This window comes from Cavia porcellus, unplaced genomic scaffold (assembly GCF_034190915.1).
Source record: "Cavia porcellus strain 051 isolate PalLab524CR breed Dunkin Hartley unplaced genomic scaffold, mCavPor4.1 scaffold_7, whole genome shotgun sequence".
Lineage (NCBI taxonomy): Eukaryota > Metazoa > Chordata > Mammalia > Rodentia > Caviidae > Cavia > Cavia porcellus.
The window spans coordinates 77,629,592-77,657,500 of record NW_026947490.1 but is presented as its reverse complement, the minus strand read 5'-3'; the positions used below and the strand labels follow the sequence as shown (position 1 = coordinate 77,657,500).

At 39.1% G+C, this 27,909-nt stretch overlaps 1 protein-coding gene across 10 annotated transcripts in view; it reads right to left on the bottom strand.

Annotated features, from left to right (window-relative positions):
* Window positions 1-27,909, bottom strand: part of Hs3st5 (heparan sulfate-glucosamine 3-sulfotransferase 5) — a 282,160-nt gene that overhangs the window by 34,969 nt on the left and 219,282 nt on the right. For 2 of the 10 annotated variants that reach the window (XM_063253878.1, XM_063253879.1), the window contains exon 4: window positions 13,845-14,045. The exons of the other annotated variants lie outside the window; for them this stretch is intronic. The gene's annotated coding sequence lies outside the window, so the exon portion shown is untranslated. The remainder of the gene's footprint in view (window positions 1-13,844; window positions 14,046-27,909) is intronic. 10 annotated transcript variants of the gene reach the window in all.

Below are 27,909 nucleotides of genomic sequence, written 5' to 3'. Positions count from 1 at the left end.
CCTCTGTAGTTTGTTCAGTTCTTGATATCTGCATTTGTTCCAGCTGACCTATTTGGCTTGGACTGATTTTGACTTCTGGAATGCATTAGCCTCACTACTAATTTTGTCCAGTTTCCTCCAAACTTGTGGCTGTGTTTTTACCACTGTTTTCTGAGTTCTGTCAGGGATTCATCTTGTCTTTTTTTCTGTCTGTTGCATGCCTGTATCCGGGTCCCACTCAGCCCAGGATCTCTGTCTACATCCATTGTGTCACAAGGCATCCTTGATGACAGGGATACAAGCTGGAGCTACAGTCCAAACTGAGATTAGAAATCAGAAACTGGCTTATAGGGTCCAGAGGAGGATTCCTTGAAGAGGAAAAGATGGTTTGGTTTGTCCTAAAAAAATGGAAGTAAATTTGAATAGGCACGTACATCAGATATAGATTTCCTGAAAAGGCAACCATAGGTGTGTAGATGAAACTGTTGGAAATAGAACACACAGAGAAATGCCTGAAAAAGAAAATGCCTCTTCACAGCTTTTTTTATGGAAGAAAAATTCAATCCTGAGGAGCACTGACAGGAAGGAGGGGAAAGATTAGAGTAAGAGCACCCGCTAGGAGAGACTGGTGCGGATGCATCCAGATGTGACACAGGCAGAGTTTATGCTGGGGAAGAGAGGCTGGATGGAAACAAGAGGAGGGGGATCAAGGAGTAGGCAGATGCTCTTAAAAACCAGGAAGAAGGCTGGATAAAGCATATGTCACTGTGGGACTGTGTCTACTTTTCAGAAACTCTTGGTTTGTTTGGGGAAGTTGTGAAGAAGAAATAATTTAAAATCATTTCCAGTATTTCATTAAATATTTACATCAAATCAAGTCTCACAGTGGATAAGAAGATAGTTTGGGACTATTATACAATACTTTTTAGGATTAAGTACTTTTGGATTTTATTCTTTTATAGTTTTCAAAATATGCAATATAAAATATATAATACCCTTTCTGAATAAGTGTTGATGATGAGAAAGAATGAATTTATTTCTTTTATTTCCCTTCCTATATGGTGGATATTTTTAGGACATATTTTTATTCTAGCAATTCTAAAACTGTGTAACAATGCTTCACATCATAGTACAATGGAATGTCCTTGAATTAGAGGTAAAAAGACACTCAGAAGCTTTACATTTTACAAGCATAAAGAAACTCATGACCAGTTGGGATGACCAGCTTCTTATGATCCCTGACCCCCAATGTTGTATAATCTCTTGTTTCTGAGTATGGGTGCAGCCTCTGACTTGTGACTGTTAAGGACAATTTGGCAAAGGTTGTTGCCCTTGGGATGATTACGTTCTGCACACATGTCTTTCTGGTGGTTTTGCCTTTCTCTCTGCTGTAGGTTTGAACAAGACAGCAGTCATGAACCCTCAGCTACCAGAAACTGAATGCTTCCAACAAAGGCTGAGCAAGGAAGCTAGTCTCGCCCCTTAGCTGAGTTTGCAAATGTGAACCAAGCCCCTCTGACACCTTGAGGACAGCCTCAGGAAACCCTGAAGCAGAGCACCCAGTAAGTCAGTCAGGGGATGGATAAGCAGGTGATTTTTTAAGCTAAATTTGTGCAATGCCTTTGTGGCATAGTCTCCTCCTCTTTTACTGGTCCTCTAAGCAGTCTTCCCTTATCTGATAAGGAAGATAATCCCATACTATGGCAAAGGTTTTGTAGCGAGTCAGTTGGAAAAGTATTAGAACTATTGAATCTTGCTCATTTGTTCCAAGGAGAAGATTTTTAAAAGCATATCATTATGTCTTGATCATAACTGAAGGTAAATGCTAGAAAGTTCTAAACATGTCACATGGCTGCTTTAGTGATTATGTGGTTTAGATAACATTTTGTATACTTAATGAAAGGATGATAAAACATTCCTTTTTGCTACAATAATATTTAAACTAATACTCGTTTGGGTGGCTGTATTTTTATAATACATGACGCTTTTCATAGTGAATCTTCAGATAGCTTTTAAGATGGCCGAAACTCTCTTCCGGTGTCATGGCGTCCATTGCAAGGCCAGGGCAAAAAAGGGAGCAGTAGATGCTTGCTTGACCACTATTTTTTGCTTCTATTCTCCGTGGACTGCTTAGAAAGAACCTGGGAGATCTCCAAACTACACAATGGAGTCGCTCAGATTTCTGGTTCCCCCTGTTTAGCTGCCGCGCCTGGCCACAGGTCTGCAGAGGAGGAGCTGGGCAGATCTGGGGTGCCCTCACTGGCCTCTCTGCGTGTCTGGAGGACTCTGGATTTCTGCGCCCAGACTGCTGGAGTTCCCTCAGGCTTCCAGATGCAGTGAAGGAGAGAGGTGGGTTTGAGGCTTCCACATCAGCCTCCCCATTCCAGGCTTCATTTGGAGACCTGCTGAGCTCCCAATAGGTGGGCTGGCCCACACTACCAGCCTAGCCCAGCCTGTTTAGCTGCCGCGCCTGGCCACAGGTCTGCAGAGGAGGAGCTGGGCAGATCTGGGGTGCCCTCACTGGCCTCTCTGCGTGTCTGGAGGACTCTGGATTTCTGCGCCCAGACTGCTGGAGTTCCCTCAGGCTTCCAGGTGCAGCGAAGGCGAGAGGTGGGTTTGAGGCTTCCACATTAGCCTCCCCATTCCAGGCTTCATTTGGAGACCTGCTGAGCTCCCGATAGGTGGGCTGGCCCACACAACCAGCCTAGCCCAGCCTGTTTAGCAGCCGCGCCTGGCCATAGGTCTGCAGAGGAGGAGCTGGGCAGATCTGGGGTGCCCTCACTGGCCTCTCTGCGTGTCTGGAGGACTCTGGATTTCTGCGCCCAGACTGCTGGAGTTCCCTCAGGCTTCCAGGTGCAGTGAAGGAGAGAGGTGGGTTTAAGGCTTCCACATCAGCCTCCCCATTCCCGGCTTCATTTGGAGACCTGCTGAGCTCCCAATAGGTGGGCTGGCCCACACTACCAGCCTAGCCCAGCCTGTTTAGCTGCCGCGCCTGGCCACAGGTCTGCAGAGGAGGAGCTGGGCAGATCTGGGGTGCCCTCACTGGCCTCTCTGTGTGTCTGGAGGACTGTGGATATCTCTGCAACCAGGGAGGGTCCACAGGTTCCTGAAGCACTGCGGCCTGTGGTGAGTACCCTAACCCGGCTGCGATTGAAGAACTGTGGAGCTTCCAAGGGGCAGGTGGGCGCACAGTGTCCCTGAGGCCCAGCTTGTCTGGAACTGCGGAGTTCTGAGCAGGCAGAGGAGGGCCACTGGTTCTGTAGGCCTAATGGCTTGGAGTAGCGCGGCGCCAGAGTCCCAGTAGCTCCAAACATAGAAGGGGATTTTCAACAGATCCTGAGGAAGCTTTCAAGTAACACTTGAAACACAGAAATATAGGAAAATGACAAAACGAAAGACCAAATTACAACCTCAAACCTCCAGCCCATCTCAAGAAACCCTAGGAGCGATGTATATAGAAGAAAATATATCCCATCCACCTCATATATCGGACACAATAGCCACTGAAATTGACAAGCAACTCCAGGAAGCTTTAAAGAAATTCAAACTCGAAATAATCTCCCAGATAAAAGAAGAAATGATAAAAGAAATGAAAGAGATTCTAAATATATCTAAAGAAAACACAGATAAAAAATTGGAGGAACTAAACAAAAAGATAGAATCCCTAGACGAGCAATATAAGAAACAAACAGAATACATAATGCAGATGCACAGAGATATACAGGAAATAAAAAACTCCACTGAAAGTTGTAAAAACCGCCTTAATGAAAGTGAAGATAGAATTTCAGACCTTGAAGACAGGATTGCAGCTAGTGAACAGGAAAGGAAAGATCTTTTGAAAATAACAAGGAACCAGGAAACAACAATTCAACAACTGCAAGACGATGCAAAGAAGAATAACATAAGAATGATAGGGATTAATGAAAGAGAGGGAGACAACATGAAGGATGTCAGGAGGATATTTAGAGAAGTAATAGCTGAAAATTTCCCAAGCATGAGATCAGAAACTGACATCAGGATCAGTGAAGCATATAGAACTCCAAACAGTCATAACCAAAATAAAACTACACCCAGACATATAATAGTCACCATCCCAGAAATCCAACACAAGAATAGATTATTAAAAGCTGTCAGAGAGAAAAGACAAATCACTTATAAAGGAAAACCTATCAGAATCACAGCAGACTTCTCAGCACAAACGATAAAGTCAAGAAGAGCATGGAGTGAAGTATTCCAGATCCTAAAGCAAAATGATTTCCAACCAAGACTGATATATCCTGCAAAACTATCATTCAAAATAGATGGTGCAATACGATACTTCCATGACAAAGAACAGCTGAAGAACTTCATGAACACCAAACCAACCCTGCAAAAAATATTGAAAGACAGTTTAGATACACAAAGGAAAAAACCACTAAGCAAAGCAAATAATTAAACAGAACCGAAAGATAAAGATGCAACAGCAGAGAGATAACATTCCTACAATTAACCAGCATTTAACAGTAATAACCATTAATGTAAATGGTCTCAATGCACCAATCAAAAGAAACAGACTAGCAGAATGGATCAAGAAACAAAATCCAACCATATGCTGTTTACAGGAAACCCATCTAACCCAGAAAGATACTCACAGACTGAAAGTCAAAGGATGGAAAACAATTCTTCATGCAGCAGGAATCCAAAAAAAGGCAGGAGTAGCCATTCTGTTTGCAGACAACGTGAACTTTAAACCAACAATGACCATAAAGGACAAAGAAGGTCACTACATACTCGTAAGGGGAAAACTCCAAGAGGAAGAGATAACTATCTTAAATATATACGCACCAAACTCCAGAGCACCCAGTTATATAAAACAATTATTAACAGAAATGAAAACTCAAATTATCAGTAACACAATTGTAACAGGAGACCTTAATACACCACTGACACCAAGGGACAGATCAACCAGACAGAAAATGAGCAAAGAAATAACAGAACTGAATCACACCTGTGAACAAATGGGTTTGATAGACATATACAGAATGTTCCACCCAACAACATCAGAATACACATTCTTCTCAGCAGTACATGGATCATTTTCTAAAATAGACCATATATTAGCTCACAGAACATATTTAAGCAAATGCAAAAGAGTTGAAATCATCCCTTGCATATTATCGGATCATAGCGCTCTGAAATTAGAAATTAATGACAAAGGATACTGCAAAAATTCCGCAAACACATGGAAACTAAATAACACACTCTTGAGTAATCAGTGGGTCACAGAAGAAATTAAAGAAGAAATTAAACAATACCTAAAAGAAAATGAAAATGCAGATACAACTTACCGGAATCTGTGGGATGCAATGAAAGCCGTTCTGAGAGGAAAATTTATTGCACTGAGTTCCCACATCAGGAAAACAGAACGAATACAAGTAAATAACTTGATGCTACACCTCAAACAGCTAGAAAAAGAAGAGCAAGTCAAGCCCAAAGCCAAAAGAAGAGAGGAAATTATAAGAATCAGAGCAGAAATCAATGCAATAGAGACTAAGAAAACAATCCAAAGAATCAACGAATCAAAGAGTTGGTTCTTTGAAAGAATAAATAAAATCGATAAGCCCCTAGCCAACCTTATTAAAAAAAGGAAAGAAAAAGCTCAAATTCATGCAATAAGAAATGAAAAAGGAGAAATTACTACAGACCCAATAGAAATACAGAGGATCATCAACACCTATTTCGAAAACCTCTACTCTCAAAAGTTTGATCACACAGAAGAAATAGACAGATTCTTAGAAGCATATGAAGTACCAAAGCTAGATCAAAAGGATATAAAACTGTTGAATAACCCAATCTCTGCTAATGAAATTGAGAATGTAATTGGGTCCTTGCCCACCAAGAAGAGCCCAGGCCCAGATGGATTCACTGCAGAATTCTACAAGAAATATAAAGAAGACCTAATGCCGACACTCCTCAAACTATTCAATGAAATTGAAAGGGAAGCAATCCTTCCTAAGTCATTCCTGGAAGCAAATATTACTCTAGTACCAAGACCTGAGAAAGACCCAACTATAAAAGAGAACTATAGACCGATCTCCCTAATGAACACAGATGCAAAAATCCTCAATAAAATATTGGCAAATAGGATCCAGCAAATCATCAAGAAGATTATACACCATGACCAGGTGGGATTCATCCCAGGAATGCAAGGATGGTTCAACATATGCAAATCAATAAATGTAATCCACCATATCAATAAAGCCAAAAATAAGAATCACATGATCATCTCTATAGATGCAGAAAAAGCCTTCGATAAGGTCCAACACTTATTCATGATAAGAACTTTACAGAAAATTGGAATAAATGGTCTTTACCTCAATATAATAAAGGCCATTTATGACAAACCAACAGCCAGCATCATACTAAATGGCCAAAAATTGAAAGCCTTTACTTTAAAATCGGGTACAAGACAAGGATGTCCTTTATCACCACTCCTATTTAATATAGTACTGGAAGTACTAGCCAGAGCAATTAGGCAAGAAAGAGAAATAAAAGGGGTAAAGATAGGAAAAGAAGAAGTTAAATTATCATTGTTTGCAGATGACATGATACTCTACATAGAAGACCCCCTAAACTCCATTGAAATACTCTTAGATACAATAAATAAATTCAGTAATGTGGCTGGATACAAAATCAATACTCAGAAATCAATAGCATTCCTATACACGAACAACAAAATTACAGAGAGAGAAATAAGAGAAACTGGACTATTCACATTAGCAAGCAAAAAAATGAAATATTTAGGAATTACTCTTACGAAAGAAGTGAAAGACTTATACAGTGAAAATTATAATACACTGAAAAAGGAAATTGAAGATGATCTCAGAAAATGGAAAGACATCCCTTGCTCATGGATAGGAAGAACAAACATTGTGAAAATGGCCATTCTCCCAAAACTGTTATACAGATTCAATGCAATCCCAATAGAAATACCATCAACATACCTTATAGATCTAGAGAAATCACTCCTAAATTTCATCTGGAACCAGAAGAGACCTAGAATCGCAAAGGCAATTCTAAGCAGCAAAGACAAAGCAGGAGGCATCACAATCCCTGACTTGAAGTTATACTACAAAGCAACAGTAGTAAAATCAACATGGTATTGGAATCAAAACAGAGCTGAAGATCAGTGGAATAGATTAGAAGATACAACCACAACTACGAACACACTCAACCACCTTATTTTTGATAAAGGAGCCAAGCAGGTTCACTGGAAGAACGACAGTCTCTTTAATAAATGGTGCTGGAAAAACTGGCTCTCCATTTGCCGAAAACTAAAGCTAGACCCATGTCTATCACCATGTACTAAATTAAAATGTAAATGGGTCAAAGATCTGAATATTAAAACAGAAACACTAAATCTATTGGAAGACAAAATAGGTAGAAACCTTGGAGACATAGGAGTAGGTAAAGAATTCATGAACAGGACTCAAACCGCACGGGAAATACTTCCCAGAATCAATAACTGGGACCACTTCTTATTAAAAAGTTTCTGCATGTCAAAAGAAATCTCCAGCATAGTGAAAAGAAAACCCACAAACTGGGAAAAGATTTTAGTGAACTCTCTCTCAGACAAGGGCCTCTTGTCTAAAACATATAAAGAATTAAAGAAACTCAGACCTCCGAAATTCAAAGATCCAATCCAAAAATGGGCATCTGAGATGAATATGCAATTCTCAGATGAAGAAATACAAATGGCAAATAAATACATGAAAAAATGCTCATCATCATTGGTCATTAGAGAAATGCAAATTAAAACCACACTGAGATACCATCTCACTCCTGAAAGAATGGCCAGGATCAAGAAAACCGACAACAAATGCTGGAGAGGCTGTGGGGAAAAAGGAACTCTCCTGCACTGCTGGTGGGAGTGTAGACTGGTACAGCCTTTGTGGAGATCTGTCTGGAGATTTCTCAAAAAGTTGGGACTGGAAATCCCATTTATTCCAGCTATTCCACTTCTAGGCATATTCCCAGAAGAACTGAAAGCATCATACCACAGTGATATATGTGCACCTATGTTTATAGCAGCACAATTTGTAATCGCCAGATCTTGGAAACAACCCAAGTGCCCATCAACTGAGGAATGGATAAAAAAGTTGTGGTATTTCTATACAATGGAGTATTATTCAGCTATAAAGAAGGATCACATTGAGATATTTATCAATAAATGGGCACAGCTTGAGACCATACTCATAAGTGAAATAAATAAATCTCGCATGTGTGAATACCGAATAGTTTCCCTAATGTAAGTAATGATTCAAATATATAAAAATATGTGGTAATCATGATTCCCCATTAGGTGGCCTTGAAGCCTTATAAAGTTTTCACTCATTAATTAGAAAGGCTTTATTCCGGGCTTCTTGATATGAAAATATTTGAAGCTAGAGTATATGAAGTTTTACCCAAATATTTCAAGGAAAAAGACACTATGGTAACTACTATTAAGTCAGGTTATAAGGTGGTGAAGTACTAGGTTATTGAAACAGTCATGCTGTGACCTCTATTGTTATATTGTTATGTCCTGTTTTATCTCAATCTCCCCCTTATTGTTTCAAAAAAAATTATTTAGTCATTTCTTATGTTTGTCTTAATTAAAGAAAAAATTCAAAAAAATTAGGATATATAAATAGTAACTCTTTTCGATTTCCTATTAACTTGTTTTGAAGTCCTGTAGTACTCCCACGATCTTGTTTTGACTGATTAGACTCTGTTCCATTCTATATGATAGTATCAAGTTTGAAGACATAGGCAACTACTTTGAAGACAATAAGATTCACTAAGATACCCATTCTGGTTTGACTATTGTCTTCTTTGGAAGTCCTGTAATGTTTACAACGCCTAAGTTTTATTGGTCTTGTTCTCTACTGTTTTGTCCAACTTTATGATATCTAATAAGATAGACAATTCTTTTTAAGGAAACAAGGGACAACGTTGATAACCATTGTTGATAAACTTGTACTCTGTTCTACACCATGTGCTACGTCTATCCTTGGTATTGACTGACAGCTTTGTTTTGCCATATTTGACTGTATTCTTCCCCCCCCCCCCAAAGAAAGTAATAAGCACTAAGGAGTAATAAAATCCAAGATGTGTAAATTTTGTTGTAAAAAAGAGAGGGAAAAAAAAAAAAGAAAAGGAGCTCTAACGGATATAACAGCAAGTGTGTTTGGGGGTGTTAAATAGCTGACTTTATCAATGTTTTTGGAACATTGAACACAGCTGTTTGCAGTCTCCCTGTTTGAATGTCCACCTTGTGTTCTTTGATACTGTGATTTGAGGAACTATTTTCAAGAAAATAGTGTGTAATCTACTAGCAGGTAATTTCTTACTGTTATGGTTTTTTGTTTTGTTTTGTTTTGTTTTGTTTTGTAGTTCTGTATTGCGTGTACCCTTACGCCGCTTTGGTTTGTTTTGTGTTTTTCTCTTTTTCCTCTTAAATAAAAAAAAAAAAAAAGATGGCCGAAACTTGCACAACGTATGAGAGATATGAAAAGAATCCTATCTTGGCTCATAAATTAGGGAAAAACATGCCTAGGTATCAAAACTAGAACGAGTAATTCGGAAAAGAAGCATCTTTGGTCTGTAGTTAGAAAGTGTACTAGATACGCAGTTGCCACTAGGGGGCTCCCTCATGTTCCACAATTGCAGGGAGGTCTAAATGACACAGCAAGAGGAAGAGAATAAGGAAAAAAATGTTCAGTAATGTAAACTATATGCCTTACTCGCATTAACTTTCTAATGTCTGGATAAAGCCAGAGAATGTAGCTTTATTATTTCAAGTTTTGCTAGAGTTAAAAATGTTTTTATGGTGAGTAAGTTAGCCATGCAAATGTAAATATGCACCTGATAAAGGTGGGCTGTGCTTCATTGCACTCAATTTTCTTGGCTTAACAAAAGAGGAAAGAGAGAATTTCATCTCGTTTCCTGATTACTTTCATTCCTGAGAACCAAAAAAGATTAAAATTTTTATTGTCTGCAGTATTCCACCACATTAATGGATTATTATTTGTTAGCATGAAATATATCTACACATCTATACAGTATCAATATATCGAGGTATATTTATATACAACTGATGTTATACCCAATACAGCAGATATTTAGCTTAGAAATTTAAATTGTGAATACTCCTGTATTACTAAAGGATTCCATGAAAAGCTTGAAGAAAAAGGTTAACTTATAAGAATATTTCTAATTTATTTTTCTAAGACACGTAAAATGAAAGATGTCTGAAAAGTTTTTCCCTGTAACATTAAATCATGTTTATGATAAAAGCATTATTACTAGGGAAGGAAATATTGGGTATTTAGCATCCTTTATAGAGTTCACTGTGATTTATGTTTCCATAGATTTGCAGATACTTTCAAATTACAAGAACACTGTGTTACATATTTCTCACTTGGTTCTATTCTTGTCAAATGCTCTAGCATAAATACATGAAGATTGCACATAGAACTATTTTGTGCTCTGAAAAAATTAGCTATTTGAATCAAAATAATCAGAATTATTTGGGGTGAGAGGTATAGGAAATGAGAAAGAAAAACAATTTTGCATAACTCTCCTTCATGTTATGGCTGTGCCTAGAAATTCCCCCAAAGCCTTATGCAGTCATAGGCTGGACTTTTTCAGAGATGGCTGAATACAGAGTGTGTGCTGAATTCATGATACAATTCCAGGATTAAGAGTGTTAGAATTAAGTGTGCATGGTTACTGATTGAGTCCAGTGATTGATTCAGCATTACTCTAATCCTGGTAGCCTGGACACAATCAGTATAAGGGACAGAAAGAAGCTTGTCTTGCTCCTTGCTTACTTTTGCTGTCTTCTGCCTTCCATGAACTGTTTTCCCTCTACAATGCCTAACTGCCAGGTCACCCTACCTCACAGCTGGCTGATTATCAGTTGAAATATTTGCAAACTGTGAGTTAAACAAATCTTATCCCCTTTAACCTTGAGTGTTGGGTATTTTGCTTTAGCAATGAGAAAAATAACTAAGACAGAATTGGTTACCAGGGAATGAAGTCATTGCTGCGACTGTACCTGAAATGTAGCTTAGGAACCTGTGGGACTGGATTGTGGAAAGGGGAGCAGTTAGGAAAGATTTGGAGATGTGGCTGAAAAGTAGAACTGGAATGCTTTGGGCTGTATTTTATGGGAGATTCTCATCAGAACTTAGAAGACCAGAAGGCTGAAAGAAATTCAGCTGGTAAATACCAGGGTTGGGAGGTTTCTCCTGGGAAGAAGGACCCGTTTTGGCTGCTGGACTCCAGATATGTGTCATGGCATGGCATTAAGTTTGTCCGCATTTTGCTTAGGTGCAGAGACTTTGCCTGGGATTTGGATTAAAAGTGGTGAACTAAGTAATCTTGCAGAAGAGATTTCAAGGTAGTGCAATGTTGAGGCAGTGCCATAGTTACTGTTGGGGGCTTTTAAGATAGATTTATGTTGAGAATCAAGAGGAAAGAGCCTAGCAGAATGATTCAAAATGTTGTGAATTTGGCCAGAAGGAAACTGTGGTAAAGTTGCAGGTTGAACAGATGGAACAAGGGAGAAATTGGTTACTGAAAAGACTCACAAGCAAAAGTCAAGTATTTCAGATGAGGACAACAGAAAAAATGGTCTGAGGAAAACACAAGAAGGAACAGAACTCCAGTCTTTGCAGCCTCAGAGTTGCAAAGCGAAAGACTTCACTCCGAGAAGAGAGCCCCAAAACACCATGCTCCAGAATGGGAAGTTGTTCCTTGGAATATGGTTCACAGGCACTTGCCTCTACAGACAAAAGAGAAGGAAACCTGGTACTGCTCCAGCTGGCAGCACACTTGGCATCATCCATGTCTTGCTGATTTTAGGTGAATGCAGAATGCAAGAGTTGTGGGGTCAGGAAGGTTTCTACCAAGATTTCAGGAAAAGGTCTGGGAGGCAAGGTTCTAACGAGGCAGTGTGTGAAGCCAAAGTGCAGTGGAGACTCCAGAAATGTACAGACCTTGGGTCACCTGAGGAAAACTCTAAGGAGGGAGTAGAGCCAGCCTAAAAAAGAAGGAGCTATGCCACTTGTAATGCCATAGGGACAGAGATACCCAAGCCCTTTGGAGTTCGCATCTAGTCACAGATTGCCTCAGATGTTGTACATAAAGCTACAGGACTTAATGTTTGTGCTGGCAGATTTTGGACTTGCTTTGGTCCCATTTCTCTCTATACACCTATTTGTACCTTTTGGAAGAGTCCTGTTTATCTAGTTCTACTGAACAAGTGTTTAACCTTCATTGCATTTGTGCAGGGGTTTGCAGGTAAGAGTTTTTCTTAAATTTTGGAGGAGACTTCAGATTGTGATCTTTCTGCAATGCTGAAACCATCAGGACTCTGTGAATGCTTGGAGATGGACTAAATACTTTTTGTATAAGGAGATATGCATGCATCACTGGGAGACCAGGGATGGAATGTTATGTCTAGATGTTCCCCCAAAGCCTCAAGCAGTCATAGATGGGGCTTTTTTCAGAGGCAGCTGGAATCTAGAGTGTGTGCTGGATTCATGGTACAATGCTAGGATTCAGAGTGCTAGAATTAAGTGTATAGGACTACTGACTGAGTCTAATGATTAATTTGCATTACTCTAATCCTGGTGGTTTGGATACAATATAAGGGCTAGAAAGAAGCTTGTCTTACTCCTTGCTTGCTTTTGCTGTCCTTTGCCTGCTATGAACTGTTTCTCCTCTGCAATGCCCGTCCGCTGTGCCATGCCACCTTGGAACCAGCTGATTGAAATCTTTGCAAACTGTGATCTAAATATACCTTTTCCCCTTTTAACTTTGGGTACCAGGTATTTTGTCTCAGCAATGAGAAAAGTAATGAAGATACTTTCTTATACTTTTTCCTTTTTCTTGGTATCAGACAAGTGTTTATATTTTCATTTTTTCTAAGACAGTTACTTCCCAACAAAAATTCCCAATTTAAATATAGATTTTAATTCTACTTCTAAAAAGACTACTAAGAAATTTTATTGCTGGCAAATAATGCATTCTTAATTTTAGGTTTATAAATGTGTATGTTTTTCCTACTTCTCCCCTCAAAAACATCTATTTTTTGTATTCTTCTCTAGTACTTCTAAAAGTAGACACTTTTGAAAGAAAAGGTTGGAAATTAAACATAGCAAATGCTTTGCAAATTAGACTTTTACTAAGCAGGTGAGAGTGTACTAAAACATTTGCAATAATCAATGTGATAAAGTTATTAAAATAGTTTGCTAAACTTGGAATATTTGGGCCAGAAAATGTGACAGCTGCAAAATCTGGAAACAGACAAATGTATGACAAATGATATTTTGATGTTATGTTACATGTAGCTGGTACTATCTATATTTCCCGACTTTGTCACTCTCAAAGTTTTTTCTCTTACTGACTCAAATATATATAATGCATACATATTATATGTAAATATATTTGGAGAAGATATTTATATGCTTGAGAGGAAGACACTAGAAATTACTTGACAAATGGGCATATTAAACATTTGTGCAAACCATATGAGGAAAGGAAAAACTTCTACATTTATTCCAAATAACATTTTTGAGTTAATGGAAGCTTATCATAAAATGACAACTCTGTAAGGGCACTGGAATGTGTATCCTTGGCTTCAGCATGAAAAGTGACTACACAATCCCCTAGAGAGGTTAGCTTATCCGTATACATGTACACAAGCACACGTACACATGAGTACACACATGCATGTATACTAGTGCAATTTCTCTTGAGCGTTTATAAAGCTGTGCACTGTTGGTGACACAACTACAATGTGTGGGCTCTAATTTCAAAGTTAAATAAATACCTACCAACAACACAAGGCATGATAGGACAATGGGTAGTCCAGAGCCATCTATAGGTCATTGCGGCAAACGTCTCTGTTCTGCTCACATTGTAGAGCTGCTCTTGTGTGGCCTCCAGGACACTGGGGAGCAGGCCGTATGGTGGGTGGGTGGACAGGCTGCGTTCCACTCTGGACAGCTGCTGATCAAGCTCCTTGAGACTGCGAACTGTGAACAGCGTCATGGAATTTTTAGAGATCTTTTTCAGGACTTCATTGTGTAATGCTCAAGCCAAGACTGGGTATAACAAGGGGATTCAGGGATTATCCAGAGTGGAGCAGAGCTGACTGTGACTCGGTGAGCAAAGCACTTCTCAGTGGTACCATTTCAACCACCCCCAAGAGGGTGTGCCTGGCAAGACAGGTGCTTATTGTCATCGGGCAAACATGTAAGTTTCCTTATTTAATTGTTAAACTTTCGGTAACTATTTCCATTGAAGCAGATATTGACACATACTTTTCACAAAAGTAAGGCAAATATCCTACTGGTTTCATGTTTATGTTACCTTCTTTTGTTGTTGTTGTTTTTTTTTGAGACTGGGTCTCACTATGCAGGTCAGGTTGGCCTGGACTCACAGCCATTTCTCCTGCCTCAGCCTCCCGAGTGCTAGGATTATAGCCGATGGCCAGCACACTCAGCTGCCCTCCTTGTAAATGATATAATGAAAAGTTTTAAAAGTATATTTCGTTACTTTGGTAAACTAAGTGGATTACAGATGTTATATGTGGCCCAGGAAGATTCCTCTTCACTCAGTGAGGCTGCCTGAAAGCCCACATCCATGCCTCAGGATGGTCTGCAGGCTTGGCCCACCCATAAAACTGCAGGCTAGAGACATCTACAGATCTTAAAATCACCACCAACAGGTATTCTGGACCGTTTTCACCAATTAATAAGCATCTTAAGTCAGTAGCCCAAATTAAAAAGTTCCAATTACTTGGAGTATGTGTTACCTGATTTGTCCTCCCTGTTAGTAGTAAAGGAATAAACCTTCTGAAAAATTTCGCTACCTATGTCTACATTTTAGTGTAGATGATTCAGAACAGAATTACCTTCTCACCATAGTCTCCGTCCTCTTAATTTCTACCTCAGTGCATTTTTACTTTAATCTCAAGGATAAATTAAACAGATCATGCATTCCAGAATATCACTGAACTCACCGAGTAATCAACACGAGATTAATCATTTTGAAAAATGAACTTCTCATCATGTTACGTTTTGCCTAAGGCTAGTGGGTCAAGCTAAGCGGATTTAGGTCTCTCAGCTACCATGGAGGGAAGGAATGTTTCCCTTATCAGTGTATTATGGTTTTCTCAAGTAATCCACATATTTCGGCAGGTGATGCCTTCTATTCTCTTTAATTCTTATTGCCTTAATACTCAAGTCCACGCCTGACCTCCACCGACTTAGGAAATTTAGCCAACCTAAACAGCTAAAATCCTCACATGTGAGCCAAAGCACCACGATATTATGGCTCCTGGCCTTTTCTTATATCTTATATTGTTACTCCACATTTATAAGCACTGTGGGCTATGAAAAAGGAACAGCTCAGGGAGCTGTTTGCAAGAGAGCAGGACGAAGTTGGTAGCTTTTCACAAGTTGAAGGAGAAAAAAGCCCCGTCCTCATGTTTCACAGTCTGGTATATTTCACATCTTATCCTCTGCTGTGGTCATCTTTGATAGGACTTTCTAAAAATAGAGAAAGTCTTCTATACTGGCTTATTACAAATTCCTGGCTTTCAGCCCTCGCCTGTGTTATGGACCATGCACAAACGGACCAGTGTGCAGGTAGCTGGGAAGGGCCATATAGCCTCACCCATCTGCATCCCTTAGAAACATACACTTTACATTCCCTTTCCCACTTATTCCCACCAACAGGTATTCTGGACCGTTTTCACCAAGCAGAGATTGTCGACAAGAGCCTGGCATCCTACCACATCTCAGTTAAAGAGAAAAATTTGATGCCTGGACCTGGGTAGTCTTGCGGAAAGGAGCCTTCCTTCACTCATAGACAAGAGCAGTAGTATGGCTAGTGGTTTTTCCCCAGAGATGGTCTGTTTAAAAAAAAAAATCGATATCAGCTCTTGACACATTTTCATTTACATCAGCACATGGCTTTCAGTAGGGGCACAGATCAATAGGCAGCTTTTAACACCGCCCAACTGTTCCTTCCTATAGGGCTTCAGGCTGGCATTTGCTGTTAAGATACCGTGCTTCTGGGGCAGGAAGTTGAGCTGTTTTTTTCCATGACGAATCACAACAGCCTAAACCGTAGCATTAATCACAAGACATTTTCCTCATCATCACTTATCTCCTATTGACTTTTTACTTAGTGAATGCTTTGGAAGAAGGTGACAGTTTTTCTACGGGGTCAGGAGTCAAGGGGGCAGTAATATTTAGTTCTAAAATACATAGAGGAGATGTCAGCTATACCTGATGCCACCCAGACAGCTAGTACAGGTTTCTCCACCTTTCAGGAGGGATTGCACAGGCACGATGGAGGGTGAGAGGCGTTTACAGCAGGAGTGCTCAGGCTCACAGCATTTGGTTCAAAAGCAATCTGTGCTTTCTAAAATCTAAGGGTCACGTCCAGGGTCATCAGTAACTGACACAGTGATTGCTCCCACTTTAGAAATGGCATCCTTTGTCTTTCTTTTGATTTTTAAGCTAGCATAGAAATTCACTTAGGTCTGACATCACATGAAATTGGCATGCTCTACAGTATTGGCAGTCTCGGTTAAATGTAATACCTAGTTCATTACTGCATCAACTCAGATTTCTAAATAATGAATCAAATTTTGTATTATTCAATAGTCACAAAGGGGGTTATGAAGTTGAATAAGCAGAGACTCATAAAGGTTTACAACTTAATTATTTAGGGAAATTACAAAGCACAAAGTACAGTCTTTAAGATGAAGATAAGCTCTTGTATTATATTGCTTAGATTTGTGTTATCCTCAGACAACGACATCTCCTTAGAGCAGTGCTCCCTGGACAGCAGGTCTCCTCAGATGTTCCCTAAAAGGAAGTACATGATAGAGACAGTTGAAGGAATAATGCAAAAGGTGATTCCTCAAGACCCCCCAAAAACATCTTCAGAAAAAAATAAACCATGGGTTCACTGTGATGCTTCCTCCACTGCCGAGTATTCTAGTGTGCTTTTGAACTCCCTGATTAGAAATAGTTGCACACAGCGCATTCTACCTCAGGTCCTGGATAGTCTCAGTATATAAATGGTTCTGGCATCTCTGAAATTTAGCATTAAAAACAGAGCAGATCTGTACATATGCAAAGCTTTGCTGATGTTTGTCTCTTAGACATTTGAGCATGAGGACTGCAGTGCAAGATGTTTTGGATGAGAGCGTGATGGGTTCCCTGTGCATTAGATGCCCTGGAAGAATCTCAGTGGTGGGGGAAGGGCAGGAAGGGTCACTTGAGGTTACACTACTTGAAATTCAACCATTAAAGTTGTGTCATGTCATCAACACGTTAACTACAGCTAGGGTTATGTGTGAGCTTAAAATCTGGCTTTTAAAAAAACTATTTCTGAAGCACACAGGCCTGATATCATAGCAAATACCTGTAATCCAGCGTTTGGGAGACTCAGACAAAATATTATAAGTTCGAGGCCAGTTTAGACTATAAACTGTTACACCACACGACAGACACACCACCACAGAAACATTCTGAGCTGCAGGTTGTGCCAATGTCCAAACACAGGTTGCTAGACTGACAGATTTTTTTAAATCCCAAACATGAATTTTTCTTGAAAATCTATTCTTCCAGGTGACCTCATTTATTGTAAGAATTTTCAAAATAATTCCCACCTCATCCTGAGTTATCATCAGTAGCTCACTTTTTAGGAGCAGTAATGGTAAATTTGATAAAGAATCAAATAACATTTGTCAAAAACTTTGTTGAATTTCATTTCTTATCCTGTTCAGTCTCAATTACTTGCCTATACTTTGAGGTCTTCTTCTTTAGCAATATTTACAGCCATATTAGACATAAAGCTTTAGAAAATTTAAAAAGTATTAAGATAGCTAAGGTGATTGTGCTGCTAATTCTATTAGTTTTGGAATAAAATAATTAACATTCATAGAATTAGATCAATTTTGCATGTTTGTATCTGATAATCTAAGCATCTCTCCTGAAGATCACTATGTAAAATAACTACCACCTTGTTCTGAAGGCCTGTATTGTCATTGTTTTGGGCTCTTGGTTATGGTTATCTATTTGTCTCTTTTCTGGTAACTTGTTTTGTTTTATTTTTTCCTGTAATACAGAAAGCATAAAAGTACATGTATAGGCTTATACATGCCTAGAACTTGCCCTTAAAGAGTTTACAAGAATTGATTCTATGATTTACAAGAATTGATTCTGATGGTATGAACAGCTACTTTGAAGAAAACAAGATACTGCTGATTTCCCATCATCTTGTTGTGAAGTCCAGTGATGCTTTTATTCTTCTTTTGATTGGTTTTAGTCTGTTTTGTATTATTTAATTTCAATATGTGTGAAGGTATGGACAGCTATTTTGAAGAGAGCAAGAAACATTATGGTAGCCAGTGTTGATTTTCCTATTGTCTGGTTTTGAAGGCTTGTAATGCTTTCATTCTTTTGAACAGTTTTATACTATTTTGTCTTGATTGAATTCACTGTGTGAAGATACGGACAACTATTTTGAAGAAAACAAGAGATATTATGGTAGCCAGTGTTGATTTTCTGTTGTCTCATATTTAAATCTTGTGTTGATTGCATTGTTCTAGTCTGCTTTGTTCTGTTTGGTTTTATTCTCTTTAAAATAAAAAAAAATTTAAGAGTATAAATTCCTTTTAATGTGCACTTATTAGAAAATAAACATGGTGACCTCTGATTTTATGAATATTAGTTTAAAATTTTGTTTTTGAAATGGGGCCTCACTGTATAGTACAGGCTGGCTTTGAGTTTATGATGATTCTCCTGCCTCAGCCTCCTGAGTGCTGGTATTACAGGTATTACCACCACACCTGCTTCAGTGTGATTTAAGGATGATACTAAAGCAGGTACAAAAGAAAAAAGCAAATGAATTGATTGAACAAAAAATGTACTGATAGTGCAGATTATAAGAAAATATGAAATAATTCTTGAAAACTGAGTGCAAATAGTAACATTTTAGAACAGCACGGTGACTTTAGAGAGCATATTCAGCAATTCATTTCTTGTTGAATGACTTAATAACTTGTCTAATGCTCTAATTTCCAAAAGACTACTGCTTATCTTACTCTTCCTGATATTTAAAATATTATTATCAAAAAGGACAGATACTTGACTTTTGTTTTCAAACATGCGTAAACTATGAATACTTCCACAACTTCTAAAAATTATTTGACAAGAAAATAACAGGGTCTGGTACTGAACTCAGTTCCTCCGATCCCCTGTGCTGAGTGGCTCCTGTTAAAAATACTAACATCTAGCAATCTATGTGTATTCAGAAGTCGAGAAGACAGACACACCTTGCCTTTCAGTTCTGGTGACTACAGGTTAAACATTGTCATCAAAATACACAAATCCACAGTGGTATCTCTCCTGAGCAACAGTAAGTGTCTAACCAAGTGGTGATGGATACCCGAGGTCCAGGCTTTCCACTGTCATTAAGCTGAGCATTTCCTCAACTCTGCTTGGCTTTGGAGTTTCCTAGGATGGCTCTAGGTTCCACGCACTCGCTTGGATCCTGCAAAATCCTATACTTCGCCTCATCTCAGCACCGCAAGGATAAGAACTGATTTTATTCCAGCACTTTACTAGCTTTTATTCAATTATGTGTTAGGCATGAAACATTCAGGTGCTCGCCTTGAAAAGTTAATGTGGCTTTTCTGAAAGCTGTTCTGGCTTTTAAAGTCATATTTACTTAGTTTTGAAGAACTGGGAGATGGTACCAAATACAAAGTTAAAGGAGAACACTTTTGGGGGTTCAAGTCACCCACACACTGAGGGCTATGTCACAAGAATCATTTTTGTGGGTTTGAATATCATCTTCCTCAAGTTAGGTTTCATTTACATCCAAACTTCCAATTTTTGCCATGCTTTATAGAGTCATTTAAACTTGGGCAGATTTTGGGTTACTGCTCATCTGTGTAACTCCTGAGAGAAATTCAAAGCTTCCTAGAAAATAAAAATGAGTTTATGCTAATGATCTGTTGTTTCCTCCCTCCCTTCCTCTCTCCCTTCCTTCCTTCCTTCCTTCCTTCCTTCCTTCCTTCCTTCCTTCCTTCCTTCCTTCCTTCCTTCTGTCCTTGCCCCTCCCTCCATCACCAATGGCTTCCCAGTGTAGTGTGAATTATTCTCACAGCTGTCAACAAAAGTGTTGAATAACCAGGGGCCACGTTATTTTTAGGTGGTTTTCAGGTCAACAGAATAATTGCATACCAGAGGGAAAATACAGTAGGAAAAACAAGGCAGTGGCTCAAATGCTCACAGACAGCTCCCAAAGAGCTAAAAAAGCAGCATGAATCCTCAAAAGTCCTCCTAAAATCTAAGCCAAAGAAACAGCAGTAGGACTCTTAAGACTTGTTGTAGCTAATCTACTGCTTTAAGTTACCACACAGTGGAGTGTACTCCTAAGTGTATAAACAAATAACTAGGAAAAAGTAGTTAATTGATTTATATTACCGTATATGATGAGCATAATTTTATGCTTTAGCTTATCAAAAGTTTTATGTATTATTCTTCCTATAGCAATACTCATTAAAGTTTTATTTATTTGATATTTCAGATTCAGTTGATTAGGAAACAAACCACCAATAACATTTGTCCTATGCAGATCAATCATTGTTATCATTTTGGGATGTCAACAATATTGAAAGATTAAATTTGGTAAAATGTAGGAATATCTTATTTTTATGATTATCATTGAGTATGCTTCCTTTAGGACGAGTGCAACTATAAATCTGTCTTTATAAGTAGCTGGTAAGATTTCAAATTTATAAGTAGCATCACAGTTTTGTGATTACCAAACATTTCTGTATAATTCTGTACACCTTTATTTTCCTACCTGCAGCAGCTCGTGCTATGTAATTAAATACAACATATTGAGAAAATACTATTTGATCTTACAAAACTATTTTAGGACAAATCGTTTTCGCACAGAAGACGTAGATTTAGGGAGTAAGTTGCAGACATGCTGTTTCACAGAGGGAGCTGCCTACTTATGGCATTAGCAAAATTCACATTGATTAACCAGGAGGCTGTAATGTTTTCGATCTGGTGTGAACAAATCAATTTTACTTAATGCTCTATGTTTTCTTGACTTTGAGGTGTTTAGGTGAAGTAGATACTATGTTGCCAGTGGGAAAACACTACACTTGTAATTAAACTAACGGGTTAATTTCAGAAAAAAAAAAAAAAAAAAGAAGAGGGCAAAGTTTCTGGGATAATGAGTTTCCCAGAAGTGCAAGGCCTGTCGCTACTTGAATGAAATAAACTGTATTACCGTCTATCATGTGACTGAAAGAGTTCTGCCCTAGAATAAGTTACATGACATTATGGCGGTGGGAGGTGAATCGGGGATGTTCACCCTGAGGTCACTTCCTCCTTTCCTATTACAGTTTCCTTTTTCCTTTCCCAGTGAGCATGAAAAAAGTTCCAATCAGCTCCTCGTGGGTCATCAATGCTGGCCCTAAGCTCCACCCCAGTCAAAGGTTACATTGTCCCATACCCCATATTCCGGTCAATGGAGAAGCCCTGCTGCCAGGGGTTGTGTGCTCCTTTCCATGTCCTCACCTCAATAAACCTGTTTGCTTTGTACTTTTACTTCTCTACTGCGCCAGAAAACTCTTTCAGTGACTAACAGAAGAGTAGCCATCTCCTTGTTAAAATAGGCACATCAAAAATGATCAAATACTATTATTTAGAAGATAACAAATTTAGAAATATTATTAACAATAACAACAAAATGTTCATGAAAGGGTAGCTCTCTATAACTGTTCCTTGAATGAACAAAACCTCCATAAAAGATCCTCTCCCTCTCCCATTGGTAATATGCTCAATTTGTACTTTTCTATCATGAAGAGTTTAGAGTAAAAGCTGTATAATGGGCACATATCCATACTTTTTTACACGTATCTTTTTAGGCAGTATATTAAGTGATTCACTGATTTATGGTAGCTATGGGTAAATGTCTGCCCAGAAGCCAGAGTCCTAAGAGTACAGAAGGACATCAAGGATGGAGTCAAACTTTTATTTTGAGTAAAAAGATCTTGCTTTCTGAGTTGAAGCTCCACCATTACTGAAATTGCTTATCTATGGTAATTATGAAGTATCAGGTACATTATCAAAGATGAAAGTTCTGACAAAGTGTACAATTTTGTATCCCTAAAATAGTAGATGGACATTATTTCTGGAGAAAATAAATTCTATAAGGTTGTTACACACCTAGTCTCAGCTGATGCTAAAAATTAGAAGACAGAATTTGGCGTGGTGGCGTCACTTATTATCCCAGCCTTGGGAAGCTGAGGCAGGTGTACAGAGAATTTGAGGCCAGCCTGGACCACATTGTGAGACCCTGTCACCAAACTCTCCTCCTCTCTGAAAAAGAAGTCCAGTAGTGGTATATTTAAAAAATTTCACTAAGACCATTCCAGAAATTGCACAAAAAATTTGTGTTGGGAATGATATTAAGAAGAACTGAGCTGCATGCACAGGTTTTATTCTTCCCCAAAGACCAAAATAATGATTAAAACTGAATAAAGAGTTAAGAAAGCATCACCATAATTTCCTGGATTTCTTTTTGTTGTTTTCAAGAGTGTGAAATCTTGCATTTTTTTTTAAACAGAGAAACATTTAAAATGAATACATCATGACCAGTGAGGCTGATCCCAAAAATGGTTTAGGACTTAAAAAATCACATAATGCAACTTATCAGAGTAATAAGCATATCAATAGATGCTAAGAAAGAATTGGACACAAATTCAGGATCCATTTGTGGGGAAAGCTAAGCAAATGAGGAATGGGGACAAAATTTCTTGAGCTGATAAACTTCATCTACAAAAAACCTGCAGCCAACATCACATGTGCTGATGGAAGAATTAATGCTTTCACCTGAAAGTCAAGGACAGCTCTCCTCAAATCTCCTTAACGTCATGTTGAAAATTCTAGCCACATAGTAGACAAGACAAAGAAGACAGACTGGAAAGCCTGGAGTCCAGTGGTCTTCATTTGCATGTGTTACGATGATGAAAAAACACTGATGAAATCTATAAAGAAAGTTATTAGGAAAAACCAACATCTTAGTGTGAGGTCTCAGAACATGAGTTTAAGACATAAAGTGAAATTGTATTTCTACCTGTAATACTAGCAGTGGTGGCTGTGGTTTGTGTCTAGATGTCCCCCCAAAGTCTCGTGCAGTCTTGGGGAAGGCAGGCTTTTCAGAGGTGATTAAATCTAGAGTTTGTGATTGATTCATGGTCCAATGCTGGGATTAAGGGTGTGAGTGCTACACCTGTCCTAGGGTTGGTAGCCTTCATACAATACAAGGGGCAGAAAACTCTTGTGTCCTTTCTCCGTCTCCCTTGTGGCATTCCTCGAGTCTGTCACCATGAATCATTCTCTTCTGCCAAGCCACCCTGCCTTGGACCCAATGGACTCTGGACTGAAAGCCCTAAAAAATGTGAGCAACATAAATTTTTCCTCCCTTATTTTGTCTCAGTAATGGGAGAAAAATAACAAAGACAGTGATTAATATAAAATTAAATGCAATTGCAATAAAAGTATGGAATATTTAGGAAAAAAATTAATAAAATACATGCAAAACATATACACCAAATATGGCAGCACTGATGAAATTAAATAATACTAAATAAATGAGCAATGTCCTTTTTTTTTGGTGTCTTTTTCGTTTTTTATCGGTACCAGGGATTGAACTCACGACCGCACACTTGCAAGGCAGGTGCTTATGCCGCTGAGCTAAATCCCCAGCCCCGCAATGTACTTTTTTCATGAGTTGGAACACTCAATGTTCTCAAGTTGTTAATTCACCATAAATTAATTTATAGTCAATGTAATTCCTGTTAATACTTCAGTAGGTTCTTTCTCCTTTCTTTCTTTCTTTCTTTCTTTCTTTCTTTCTTTCTTTCTTTCTTTCTTCCTTTTTTTCTTCCTTCCTTCCTTCCTTCCTTCCTTCCTTCCTTCCTTCCTTCCTTCCCTTGCCAGGTATGAACAAGAGGAAGCCTAGAATGGTGGTATTGTAATCCAGCACTCTAAGAGGCTAGGGCAGGATGACTTTAAGTCCAGTTTAAACAACCTACTAATTTAGAGAGACCTGTCTCATAAAGCAAACAAAAAAAGTTATAAAAGGTTTGAGATGTGGCTCAATTTGAAGACTTTTTATAGAACTACATTAATTATACAGTGCAGGTCTGTATAAGGACGGGCAGATAGAAGAATGAAATAGAAGAGAGCCCAGAAGGAAATCCACACCCTAAACGAACAACTGCATTCAGAGGTAGAAAGGCAATTTAGAGGAGAAATGATCATCTTCACAATAAGTGGTGCTGGAGCAACTCAATTTCCATAAACAAAACAACTCTCCCACGCTCCTTTCATCCATATCTTGTATCATGTGCAAATAGTTCCTTAAAATAGATTACAAACTTGATGTTTAATTTAAAACTGTGAAGCCCACAGAAGACAATATCAGATAAAACTTTGAGTTTCTTTTACAGAAAATAACAAGAAGGAGTAGGTGGGAAAGTATGGAGGTATATTGATACACAGACATAAACAGAATGCTACAACACGTACATTTATGCATATGTAGATACAGAGTTAGACATTTGGGAGAGTACAGATACTTAGTCTGGGTCCAATCAAGAGAAACAGACAACACAGTAATGGAAACAGAAAACTTACTCTAAAAGATCACTAACTATAATAGGAATTTGGGTAAGTAGAAATTGCCCACTAAAAAGTTAAGAGAAATCTATAAGAATACCAGACATAAAGACCAGCTACTGTACTCATCAGTCTGAATGCTGAAAGAAAAGACTTGAGGTACAGCCCTGCTGCCACCATGCCCACCTCAACAAGTCTGAGATGGGCAGCTCGCTGGACAGTCTTGGCAGGGCAACAAGGCTTCAGGCCAAGTGCAAGTTGTGCAGAGCTGAGTTTCTTGGGCAGTAGGGGGGCTTGACCACAGGATGTGTGTCCCCAGGGGTGCTCAGCTATGGAAATGCCCAAGGAAGTGGCCACATTAGTTGATGGTCCTTCAGGAGGCTGGCAGTGAAACTGCCTGCTCATGCACATACGTGATCCTGGAAGCTAAACCTTTGCTCTTCAACAGCTCCAGCTGCACCTGCTGCTGACAAAGCTCAACATGCCGTGAAGAAAGAGTGTTTAAGGACCCACATTTTCACAGAACAGATATAAGGGTTGGATGATTAGATCAGTAACTATAGCAATGAGATGACAGAAGTACAAGCAAAAGTTTGGGGTGGAGAGAGAGGGATGGATACATTTGTTGTCTTGATTTTGGTAACAGTTTCACAGGTATATGTCAAAACATCAACGTGTACCCTAAAATTCATAGAGCTTACTGTATGTACCTCAAAAAAAGTATTGAAATGCATACTTACCTCTTAATACAAGTGACATTCGCATTAACTAGGGACTCAAGTGGAAAGCATATCTATCTATCATCTATCTATCTATCTATCTATCTATCTATCTATCTATCATCTATCGATATTATTGTTTTACACCAAGAACAACTTTGCTGAGCATCAAGGATCTCTTGTCGTATTCAGAATGATATCCCTAGTGACCTCACCTGTACATGCACTGTTATTCTAGGAGCCTAGCAGACTGAAGAAGTTGACATCCATCCATCTGTCCAGTGGGGCCAGTGATGGAACAAACTTCCTTTGCTAAAATCCAGCATCTCAGGAGTCAAGGTGGGATTCCTCGGCCAGCCTTGACCAGGATCTGCTGTTCACAACTTCCAGCTCTCCATCTCTACTGCTGCACCCCAGCCCTCCCGCCTCAGCCACATCCTTTTCCTGGTTGGATGGGATATCATTGGTTCATGGTGGCCTTCGACATTCAGCAGCCACCGGGTTACAGCGTAGTCTTAGAACATGCTCACTGCCCTTTCTATCATTTCCAGCCTCCTGTGTGTCAAAGAGTGATTTTATATTGATTTAAATGCTTACCTAGTTTTTGCCAAATGCAGGCATTGTGTTAGTTATTAAGATGGAAACAAAGAGCTATACATATTCTTTGTTTATGGTGCTTACACTTTAAGAGAAAACATAAACAAAAATCCCATTTTAATTGTACTTTCACCTGGTCACTTAACCCACGATGGTTTTTCTCTTTCTATGCCAGGTCATTCCTCAAAACTCTAAGTTCCCTGAGGACAGGAACTCAGAAGTGATGCACTATAGCTCTACTATTCACATTATCACACATGTACATACGAAATATTCACCACTTTGCTAGATGAATTATTGATAGATGAATGGTTTGTGGAGATTTTGTTTTTCCTTTGGCATCCTTTACATTTACCAGTCCAAAAGTAATTAAAGTTGCTTACAAGATAGATAACTAATCTAGAGTCTATAGATTGCTTTATCTTCCAGCTACGGTCACTACTGCCATCAGAAAATGAATCTCAAGTGGGAATTTTTAAAGGGATGCCTGGGGCAGGTAGAGCAGGGGTGGGGACTTGGGACATGTATCACTCGGCCAATGAACCAATCAATGAAATGTGTTGCTGAGCATGGTTTTGCCCAGGACTCATCTGGTTCTGGAGGAAGTATGAGCTCAGTTTGTTCTTGCAGCTCTTGAATGGTTAGTGTTAGCACCGTCAACAAAGATCATTTTAGTGGAAGAATGGGAAATAAACCCAGGGCCAACCGAAGTCAGAAACAACCAAGTATGGATGTCATAGTCAGTGAAATCCCTGGAAAAGGTGGGCTTCACAGAATCTTTAAAAGAATTTAAAAATTGAAAGAAAGAAGAGCTTGGGGAGAGGGAGTATGGAAGCGTGGGCATAGGCCAGGTTGCATGATGGCCATGCACTGAGACTATTAGAAGTTTCAGGGAAATAGCACTAATTTTTACAAAAACACCTCTCGGATGTGCTGCAGTGTAGTACGTTCTGTCACTCTAGTAAGGCATATAAAAGATGTATGTTTGTGTTAAAACAACTGAACATTTCTGGTGAATTTTCATCAAAAGTCATAAGGCAAATCCTTAATTTCTAACATCACTGTGATAATTCCGTGTAATGAGTTACTGACCTTGGAACACATGGTGTATCACTGTCTGTATTCTCTAGGTTTACCCAGCACCTTCCTCATCTAGCTTACATTCATCCCCAAATTATTCCGAATAGGTAAATTACCTCTCATTTTCAGTAAACTGCCATTTTTCAGCACCTTGGCATGCGCCTAGAAGAAAATAACTATTTTAATAATGTGGCACAGAAACAGTGAGCTTCTCAGACAGTCGGTGTACTGGTGCTGACAGAGCAGAACTAATCTCATGCTTTCTGGGCACAGCGCACTGAAAAAGGTCTTTCCGTGAACACTGCAAGCAGACTGCAGAATAAAGTGTGAAGCAGTTTTAAGTTCAGAATGGACACATCCTTAGCAACTTAGACCTAGGGTATTCCTTTAATACTATAAAGACATCCCAGATAGCTCTGCCATATGTCACTGGATGAAGCACTTGCTTACAGTTTTCAAAGCCATTTACTAGTCCCCCCACTCTTTGCACATAGCTTTTGTGGCCTTGGCTTCCCTGGGAGGCAGAGCCGCCTGCCCACGCACTGCATTCCCAGGCTCCACTTGGTCAGGCTGGAGGACAGCTCTGCCCTGAGAGAAGGTCAAAGGCCAGAAACCGTGTGAAGCTTGGCTTACTTTCCATAACTAGTAAGCTGCAGTGATTCCTTCAAAAGTAATCACTCTGCGGGGCATAGACTCAAGAGACTGAGAGGCAGGAGTGTCGCTGTGAGGTTAAGGCCAGTCTGGGCTACACGGTCCAGCCAAGGCTAGCC